The sequence below is a fragment of the Eleginops maclovinus genome, chromosome 4, assembly GCF_036324505.1.
Source record: "Eleginops maclovinus isolate JMC-PN-2008 ecotype Puerto Natales chromosome 4, JC_Emac_rtc_rv5, whole genome shotgun sequence".
Lineage (NCBI taxonomy): Eukaryota > Metazoa > Chordata > Actinopteri > Perciformes > Eleginopidae > Eleginops > Eleginops maclovinus.
In genome coordinates, this window is record NC_086352.1 from 15,799,749 (window position 1) to 15,811,296 (window position 11,548).

An 11,548-nucleotide genomic window follows, 5' to 3' on the forward strand; every position below is an offset into this window, starting at 1 on the left:
GTCGGATCTTTATCATCCCTGTCTCTTCCAAGCTCTTTGCACTGTCAATTATCAAATAAAGCCTGCATAGATTAAACATCCCATCCCAGGGGGCACAACACCTCAGGAGAAATCACAACTATGTGCATCTCATGCTCCAGTGAGGGCCACATTTTCTTCTTCTTCCACTCTCTGCTGAGTTTTGATTTTACCTATCAGATGTCACAGATGAGACTACACCCTCCCTCCTTTCTTAGTTTTTACTCTCATCCCCTCCCTCCCTCCCTGAACCTTTCACACTCCCTTCATCACTCCTTCCGGACTGCGTAGGTTGGAGGGGCACTCAGCATCTTCGGCCAATCGAACTCACGCTTGGTGTAAATCGCAGCAGCAGCAGTGGCTGTGGTGTGGCTACTAAATCACCAACACGCCTTTTGTTCATTCTAGAGGATGAGCCTATCTTTTTTCATCTTCTCCTCCTACTTTGGTGCATCTCCCTTCTCCAATGTGTTCCCCACAAGCTGGTGTGAAGGATGGGTGCTGTGGTGGGGGAGGGGATCACATATAGAGGATGCAGAAGAAGAAGATACTTTATCTCTTCTCTGCAGAGTTGCTGATCAGAGAGAAATGTGAGAAACTAAACAGAGGGAGAGTGTGAGAAAGCAGATAACTGTGTGTGTGTGTGTGTGTGTGTGTGTGTGTGTGTGTGTGTGTGTGTGTGTGTGTGTAGGATAAGTGAACATATTTACAACTACTGTATGTGTATGTGGGAAAAAAGAGAGGGAGGAAGGGAGGTGAAGCAGAATGTGGGAATCTATTTATAGGATTTCCATCGTAAAGCCTAAACTGCATGAATTATAATTGGATCATTTATAGGACTGTTTGTAGAGCTCTAAGCGCTCTCTGCTTTAAGTGTCGGTGGTGAAGTGATGGGATGAGTAATGGATAGGTGTGGGTTGAGAAAAAGACAATGATGGAGGGACAGATGTTAATGGACCTCTGATCAACTTTCAATTGGAAAAGTGTCATGTGGACATGCATGCTCATCTACTTACATATGGCAAATACACTTTACTGTATGCACATATACCCAATATGAAATAAATGCAAATCGATGTAGATCTGGCTTTGCTTGCATGCATTTCATGAATAGCAGATTATGGATAATTATGCAATCCTGTTAATGCTATATTAAATATATAATATGAAATGTGCTAAAATGGGCTTAATGTCGATAATTATCATTGAAAGTGAAAGCAGGATGAGAACATTTTTTAGACAGCAGGTGTTTAAGAGGCTTTTAGTTCACATTGATTTAATTTGCTGAAATGCAACAACAGTGTAGCGTTTTTAGAGTTATGCAGAATTATGCAGGATCAAGCGCACAAATCCTGCCTGCGTATATGCATAGAAACCCCAGATTATTTAAAAATAATAAAAAGACAACCTATGTTCAAAGTGCAGACTATGCTAAACTGAATGAAATCTGATTAAATGTATATTCTCATTTACTGCTGGTTGGAACTAATGGGCTCATGGTTTCTTTCATGGATGATTATTACCTCCAGTGTGTGCTGCTGTTTCACCACATCTGTCCTGCTTCAATCAATGAAAGCCATTTATCTAACACCTCTCTCATTTTGTAACTGTAAGTACAACTTTGTTAGTTAAAATAAATAGATTTTCCCTGTGTGAAGTTTGAGGTTGTAGTTAGATATCCATTTGTAATTACTAAAAAAAGATTTGTCTTTTCAGTGTGTCGAATGCAGAGGACAAATTTCACTGTGTGCTCTTCTGTGTGCATGTGGCGACCAATAAAGAGGGTTTCATCCTCCGATTCTTCTTTGAAAAAGAAAGACTGTTTTGTCACAAAGCCTCCGAGGATGAGCTTACCATTTCCTTTGCATACAGACACTGACATTAATCCTAAGTAACCTTTTTGAAAAACACCAATTTTAACCTTTTTAGATGTTACACTGAGGCAAAACATTGCCAAAGGTTTGGTTTCATATAGTTTGTTCCTTTGTGAGGTTCATTGGCTAAGACGTTTGAAAACTGTAGAGGCCAAAACATTTCATTAAACATTAGTGTCTTATAAATAATACAGATGCAGCTGTACGACTGCCTTCCTCGCAGGCACTGAGGAAACACTAATGAAAATACACTTCACAAAGTGTGAAATGTTATCTCATTACAAGATCTCTCAAACTACCATAGTTGATCTGAGAGTGTGTGTGTGTGTGTGTGTAAGTTACCTCCAGCATGCAGTCATGGTTGAATCTCATTAGATTTTTCTGATATCTGATCAAAAGCAGCATGCAATGCAGAGATGACCCACCTTGCAAATTAATTACACCTGACAGTATGGTGAGAGCAAATGTGAAATACACGTTTTTAATTTTCTGAAGGAGAGAGAAATCCTTGTTGCCTTCTACTCTGTTAGCTTTATGGCATGTGTCAAGTTAAAAAAAACAAAAAACGTTATCCTAACAATGAGTTTATTAAATCTGATGACTATGTTCAGCCCAGCAAAGCCTTATCAGTTCTAGTCTAATTCTAAACCAGCAAACTAAACTATAATAAACTAAAATATCCTGATAATTTATGATGATGCAGGGCTGTTAAAGCTGGGGCTAATGGGAGCCTTCAACATGGTGGTGTATTCCTTCATACAAACTGTGCTTCAGTATCAATATAACCATACTATCAAGTAAACCAAAGAAAGATTTAGTATTTTTTCCATACAGTACACATGCACAAAATGCCTACAATCACCTTTTGAATTATGCAAGCCAACATCATTTTCTGGATATTCTGACCCACAATCCTTTGCACACATACACATTTCTAACAAAGTACTTTCTCCCAATTGTATGCATTCAGAAATATGTATTTTGTTATGGCAGCTAGATCCACCCTTGTGTCCTCTTGTGATACTGCTGGTTGCAACAAAAAAAAAATCACCATGGCCACAGCCTAAATGCCGGACTAAAAAATTCAACCAACAGACCACAAACCAACGGCATCGAGGTGATTAAATCCTCTTCCTAGCCTACTGTAGATAGTCTATGAACCATCCGTGTTAGTATAGTCCGGCACTTCCACAAACTACAGAAAAACTAAAGGTTTCTACAAAGCAGGGTAACTGCAGATTACGGCATGCCTACAAATAGTGTTCACTTGATAGAAGAACAACAGCATATACATCTCAGCAAATATCATGCTTCATACAATGCTTCATGTGGCTGTTTGGATTCCCATCTGTCATCATTAGCTCCATAGCCACTCAGGACAGACACATGTTTTGAAGAGGGGTTGTATGAAGTACTTATCCACAAATCAGTTTATCCCTACAGTAGATGGTGGATGGCATGGCCCCAGTTTAGAGAATCCTGCACTAGAGCAATATCAATGTACTGCTGTGTGTGGGAAGCAGCAAAAGCCACCTACAAACATTAATATCAGATCAAGTGAGCGCTTTATTTAAAATATATTTTAGGTAGTTCAAGCTGCCCCGGTCCACAGCAGTCCATTGCTTAGCTCTCTTGCTGTAACCATCTGTTTCTACAAACTGGTTCTTCCTCAAATGTCATGTACTGTAGGTTATACACACACAGTATAAACACTACATATAACCCCACCTCAAATTAAATAAACTATTCCTTTAAAGTTGGCTGTAATGAACACTTCACCGAGCCGAAACCTCATGCTTCTTCACTACCAAATCCGTCCAGTATCAGATATCATCTTAGATTATAAATTATCAAAGACCTCATATCTGATGCGAGGCCACTGAGACAACAAATGTCTAAAACTGCATAATTACGTGCTCAGAGGGACAATAATACCAAATGTGCATAGTGTTGGTAGGAATTAATATCACAATGTGAGATTATTTATGTGGAAGTGTGCATGTAGATTCGATTAGGCTTTCTGGATTTGAATGCCAGGGACATTTGCTCCAGCGTTAATACGGTTGAGCAGAAGTCAGAGTGGGAGTGTAGGATTTGTGTAAATTAGAGTGACAGTGTGCCTCATTGCGGTAATCAGCCATTTTTATCAGCTGCACAATGTGGACTGAGTAACTATAGGCTGATCAGAGAGTTGCCAAAGGCTGGAAACAGATAACGCAGAGTCCAATTTTCAGTCTATTTGACAGATTGCGTTTGTGATTATATTCCTGCAGATAAACACCTCACAATGACAAAAACTGCATCATCATTTACCGTATGCTGTTTATGAAGGCAACACATGTAGAAAATCACAAAGAGTAAACATTGCCTTCAGACAGGCATCCTGTAGGAGCTGAACTAACAAAGCTTTTCAGCATTTCACAGATGATGCAGAGGCATCAAGCTCAGCAGATAGCTTTACATGATAAAATTGTATTTTGCAGTTTCTGAGCTGTATGGGAGAATGGCTCCCTCTGTATGCCTGCAGGACAATATGTTCTCCCTCCCCTCCGTCGGGAACAATTAAGATACTGGACCTCCCAAGTGAATCATCTCAAAAACAACCACACAACTAATAATGTCACTGGAGACATGAAGTGATTTGTCCTCATGATGCAACAATGAGCGCTGCAGTGATAATAACTAAGGATCCTGAGGGGGAAAAAATGCATAGTCAGATAATTATTTAAAGTCAGTCAGCTTAAATACAGGTTCACCAAAACCATTTTTGGTTTTCAACTAGAAATGTAACAGTTCAACTGTTCTTGCAGAATTAAAGTGTAAAGCCCCGTCCCATCTCTTAAATATGAGGCCAAAAGGCATCAAATGGTTAGCTTAGCATTAATTGGGGAAACTGACTTTTAAGAAAGCATTTAACAATTCCCAAAATGTTGAAATAATCTTTACAATGCTTTGAATCTATCATGCATGTCATTTTGAAAGAAAATGGGGTGTACACATTCTTTGACACTTCTTCCTAGAGAAAACCGCTTGTCTCTCAAAGCTCGACTACCCTGAGCAGCTAAGACATTTTATTTTGGACTGAAATGCTTTATATGTGGCTTGTCACTACCTTCAAAACATTCCTGTTTAAGATCGCTCTTGAAACATCAGTTGGTAAGGAATCGCATGATAGACAGACGATGATTTTGTTGTTTAAGGGTAGAGAGCAAAAAAAAATAGTTGGGAAGGTAGGTGTATGCAACTGTGGCAGGTTTAAATATTCATATTAAATTACATGTTTTAAGGAGATTAAGGAAATGGACATCAATAAATGATTTTTCATTACATTTAAATCAAAAAAAGGGAGGAAACTCCGCAAGAGAAAAATATTTAACCACAAAAATATTCAGTTAAAATGATCTTTATTTGAAAAATGTGTTTCAACTACGTACCTAAAATGTAATATTAAAAGTCTGGGTATGAAAAGAAACCAAAACTAAGCTGGGCTGAGGCCAGTAAAGGGGGTGGCAGATATACTTTAAGTAAAAGTAGGGTGCTTCCAAATACTCACAGGTATCACAGCAAAGTGCACACAGCACATGGGAGGGTGACTAGCCCCCCCAAATGACCGGCACTCAGCTCCACTAAAAAGAAGAACACTGAAACGAGGTTAAACTAAAAAAAGATTCTTGTCGGTTCAATTAAACAGGGGCAAAACACAAAGCAACATAAAAGCTCAAACAAAACAGTATTATGCAAAATAAGCAAAAGCAGGAGGCAACAAAAAGTAAAGCAAAACAAGTATACACAAACCAGCAGCAGGTGAACCCTAAAAAGGTAAAAAATGCAGGTTGAAAATGTCACACCATGCAGCCCACAAACAAAACATATGTTCTGGTATACTCACCACAGAGAAGGGGGATTTCACAAACTACTGGTGTATAGGACAATCTATAAGTGAGCAGGTCATAGCAGAATCTGAGGAGAACAATTTCTCCATATATTACACTGCCTACCTGTACCACTAACCATGACAGACAGAGACATAGGTCTAGGTTCACACGGTGCTTTACAAGGGGATTTACGACCTACAGAATATATAAACATATGCATGTTTGAAATATTAGAAACATAATTTGGAAAAATAAGTAATTCATACACAATTCAGAGTCTTTAGTTGCTTTTCAGGATCCAAAGAAGCAGTGTTAGTGTGCAGGTAGAACATAGTTTGGTGGTACAGCCTCTAAACCTCAATCATAAGGGGTCTTCAGGCGAGTGTGTGGGACAGACAGTAAATTGAATGTGTTTGATCTAAGAGGGTGAGCTGATGAGTAAGGGTGAAGAGGGTCGGCCATATGTGCAGGATCTTGGGACAAACAGACGTCTTTGGTCCGGGGATCTCTGACAGTGTGCGTTATTTAAGATCTGACAGGGTGTCATAAAGCAAACACGCAGTAAAGTCTCATGACCAACCGCCTCCCTGACCCTCACCCACAACCCTTCATCATCAGTGTTTTTTGGTGGGAGAAGAATGAATCTGTGCAGACCAACATGGATCACACACACAGAGGGAAAGCACAGGAGCTCAGCGCTGTGATAATTCACAGTGCGTGGACAGGCCTCCATAAACAAATGCACTGAAGCGCAACAAGCCCACCCACATGCACATATGAGAGTGCAGTATACATACCTGAGAAAACATATCCTCAGATGGGTGTGTAGTGTTGATGTGTGTGTGTGTTTGTGCACATATTAAATGCCAACAAGTTGTCCCTGAGGCCTGATTTGTGCCCTCTGCCCCACCTCTGTCTAGGCAATCCCTTTTATAAAGTCAATTCAATCCAGCAAAGGGAACAGAGGTCTATCGATGTGCCTCCAGGCAAAGAGAGAGAGACTCCCATGTACAGTAAACAACGCCGGCGTAGAGCTTTAACTATCAGCCATTGATTGCTAAACACACTGTGGGAAGAAAGCATTAACCAGCCTCTGTGATTATTAGTGTTGAACTAATTATTCAAATTAACCTAAAAACCATTACGGGGCCATATGGGACATAATCTAGCTGTCACACAGTTGGAGAATATGCGTGACCCAACACATAGTCCGCAGATTCACAATGTTTTATTGGCAGCTGCACATTTAAAGCTGTGGTTCCATCGGGCTTTTATTTGAACATAATATGACACAGTGAGATCAAAGGGCAAGCTGTTGGCTCTGAATGGAGGCCAGGCGGGTTTTAGCCACACCAGATTACCATTTCTGATTTAACAGAGAAATATGCCGACTCACACGCACTGTCATTAGAAAGTTGATCTGTGGCATCCATACCATCATTTATATCTTTAATATTCACAAGAATATGTGTCAGATCCCCGTCCTCTGATTGAAGATATGTTTTTTCCAGCTTCAACTTTATTTCCTATTTTATTTTAGCACTCAATTGTGTCTCTCTTTTTTCTCTTCCTTTACTCGTGTGTTTCCCACCTGTGTCATTACCTAACTCATCTGATTTTACTTTTAACCTCACTACCGTTCTTCTCTTGCCTCTCTATCCAATAACTCCAAACAAATTCACTTTAAATTAATTCAGTATATAAGTTATTTGTGTCCGTTGTGTCACGGACAAACACTGTATTTGCAACCAAATGTTCACCTTACGATACAAGATGCAAGACTCCAGATCACTCAAAGCCTTCATTATTACCGGACCTACGATCGTTAAATCATTCAACATCAAGACCTCATATTGTTGTTGGCTGCAGTTGATGTCCGATATCCCACCATTGAGTGTGGAGTGTTTCACAATTTATGTAGCGCTGGTTATTTACTGAACACATTGCATCATATCAATAAGTAATGACATTGGACATAAAGAAGACATTGTATGCACATTTTCCAGTCCATATTTATGTTTTGGGTTTCTTTAATATTCAAAAACGTTTTTTTCTCATACTGTCTGTCTAGAGATTGCTGTAATCACTTTGTGGGAAACACTCAGTTAGGTAGACTTTCTCTTTAAGCTCCCCTCCTGTTTGCTCTTATTGCTCAGTGTTTCTGGGTCTTTGGCACATGTGCTTTCTGGGCGTCTCCGCACCATCATCGCAGCCGGGCGGCAACAGCACTTTAGTGGCACTTTATTTTATTTTTAAGGCTCGCTGTGAATGCACAATTTCTGAATACCAGCTGTGTACATCTCTCTGTATATTGAGCATTTTTGATACTAACCCTTTATACAGTATTTTAAAACAGATAAACATTTTTTTTTCTTACAAAGTGGGACCTTTAAATGTGAGCTAAAGTCTCTAAATGATTGCATTTTATATTAACATTGACAGGACCTATGGACGGTCTTGCATTAATTCAAACACATGTTTTAAAACATTTATAAAATGATAAGCTTTGCAACCTATACACATGTTATGCTCTAAATATGTCACTTTTAATGTGATAAACAGTTTGAATGAGTCAAAAGATTTATATTGAGGTGCCACATAGTGACATTGATGAATTAATGTGCTAATTTTGTCCATTTAGGTCCAAAACAATGTGCTATATGGAAAAATAAATGCATAGAAACAAGAAATGAAATAAATACCAACAATTAATTCAGAAAACGTTGAAATATCAAGTACTAAAATGAAAGTCCTCCTGTACATGTAATGTTTATACCTTCTTTTTTTTTAACTCAAGGCAGCTCCATATATAAGACAAGGTTTTGTATTATGACCTGCATTCCTGCTGGATCCTCTGTGCCCAGATGATTGTCTGAAAAAAGGAAGCGCACCAGAGAAGAGAGCTAAACTGATTAGCATTTTAAGAAGACAAACCCAAAGACCATTGTGCTTTACAATAAATCTTAAATCATCCAACATGATTTACATAGTCAATCCATAAAACCAGCCATTAGAACAGGAACTAAAGCGCAATATTTCCAAGAATCGACAACAATTGACACTCCAATTTTGGCCGGGTGTCAGAGGTTAATAGGTTGTTGTTGTTTATGAGGGGAAAACACCTGCCACAAGGAAAGATTTGTGACCCCAAATCGCTCTTTTCTCCTTAGACGAATTTTTATTTGCCCCTAGACTCCTAACCTGTATCTACAACCTCACACACTCCAGCCAAACGCTCTGCTCTGAATGAAAGTTGGATTTATGAATTCCTCCCTCCAACAGATTTTCTTACTGAATATTCTCTTTCAGTAGAGTCTCGAGGATTAATATAAGAATATACATATTTATCATTTCAAACATTATCTGGAGGAGTCGGGTTTAGAAGCAGGGGTGTTTTTATCTTATTTGATTTGAAGTCAACCCATCAACGTCTGGCTGGATTACATCTTCACACTTTCTTTCATATCTATAGTTCTTTAATTCATTTATATTTTCTCCACTAATACTGCAGAAAATAGCTGAGCTTAATCACAATCAGGCTGCAGAGCCTGGAAAGCTTTGCTGTGGGCAGTACATTTTAAAAGCCTCCTCAGACGTGACAGCTTCACCAGCTGCTCTACAGGGCTGTTAACACAAATTAAAATGTGTTTCTTTGTTCTTCATATTTGTTCATATCACTGTTTATGATGTAAAAGTATTGTTTGTGTCTGTTGGGCCAGATGTGACGTGTCCCATATCTATTTTTCCAATTCAGAGAGTAATTTATCCTCCCTCAGTTTTTAGATGATCCATCTTTCGTCTGTGAGAGGGACAAAGAGGGTTTGTTGTCAGACAACAGCTGCAGGAGGAAAGAGAGCAACTCGTTTGCATCGCTGCAGCGTCGCTGTGACAGAGAGCAGATGTTCCCTGTGATTGTTTAGTGGTGTGTCTATTTCTACTCCCTTACTCGTCTAGTTTGAACTGAAACATTACTGTCATCTTCGACATTCATCCGGCATAAAGACTCACTCCACTATTGCAGAATCAGTCCTTTATAGCTCTATGTGTACTTCACTTCTCACTGTCATTTTCAGTAATGATATTATGATAAAAATAACTACTGAAAATATGTATAAACTGGTTCATTTTATGGTTGTGTTCAAACTTGCATACTGTATATGTGATCAGCCTTAACTGCATCCTGCACACTAGATAAAGTATGTCATTACCAGCAGACCGTTCCCACTGAAGTGAACTCAAGCAATACGTCTCTTCTGCATCTCATAACAATCATTACGTTACTAAGCTAACACTGAATGATCAGTTTATCAGGTGCACAAGGCCGGACAACAGTCAATCAAGCAACATTGACCCTCTTCGGCTGAGCTGTTTTATTTTTGTTGTTGTGATTGAAAACAAGTAGCCCATAACAGCTAAAGTTAGATCAAATGTCATCACTCTATAATCAAGATTAGATTCTTATTTATTTTGTTTTGCCAAGAAGTATTTTCTAGCCAGTAACGCAACGGTTACTTAGAGATGTCATTTTGTGCAGGAAGTAAACAAAGGAGTCCTATTTACATGCATTAAAAAAAAGATATAACACACAACAAGAAAGAGAACCCCCCAAACTGCACAATAAGCCAGTCTAATGTTTTTATTTGTATCATTTTGTTGTTATTTGAAGTATTTGTTCAGACTTAAGTATATATTTTTGTACAGCGATACGTGAATCCTGCATCTTAAGGTTATTTGCCTTTATTGGCTTTATCATGTATACAACTGGTTAATTATTTTTAACCATATGCCTTACAGTCCACCATCTGAAAAGACGCAATGCATTATGGGCTGTTGAGTAAATTCATTATTTTCATGTCTCACATTATTGCTAATTTAGTTCACAGGCAGAATTTTCATGCAAGCACAAATCCACTTGTCCCACTGCAGTTGGGATGCAATAGATTGCACTTGACACTCACTGAGTGTCAGCAGCAGGCTACGTTAGTGTGCAGTTTTTGAAAAGAGCTGCATTGGTTTTCAGTATGATTTGCTTATAAATAATCTGAGCTGATCAATGGCACAAGGGTCTACAGCAGGTCAATGCTAAGTTGTGAAACAGGTATAATGTCCACACCAGGAAACAAGAAGAATAGTCCCTTTGACTCTCTTCTTCTCTGTACTGCAGAGCTGACGCAGCATCTGACGCGGCATCTGTAACAGTGTTGACAACTGACCAGATAACATGAAGGGAAATATAATTACTGAAGTGATGGAGTTACAACTGCTTTATCAAACAGACAGATGTGACCTGAGAACAGAGAGAATCTCTAATAAATGCAGCGTTTTAAGTTTTCATCACTTAGCTTCTTCAAACGTACATTTCCTATGATATCCAGCAGGGGGAGATTCCATTTGTTGCGAAAAAAAAGTTGATTACATAGAAGTCTATGAGAAAATGAACCTACTTCTCACTTGATTTATTCACTTAACACATTTTTTTTCTGTGTAGTCTGTGTTTTTGTCTTAGAACCGTTGCCCTTTAACAGTGTGTTTTCAGCTCAGGAAAGTTAAACGTAACTTTTTGTGTGTCTATATCATTGGTAGTGTGCTCCCCCCTTCTTGTGTCACTTCTCGTTTAAAAAAAAAAGAAGATGGCGACAAAACGCCCAACCGAGGCTTCAAAACCATAGCACACAAAGTAATGGATGACTTCACTAGGCTTCTGTCTATTGTCTATTGAACTTTGACTAAAGTGATTTTGGCAAGTGAAAAGAGGAAGAGAGAAGAAAGGGTTCCAAAGTT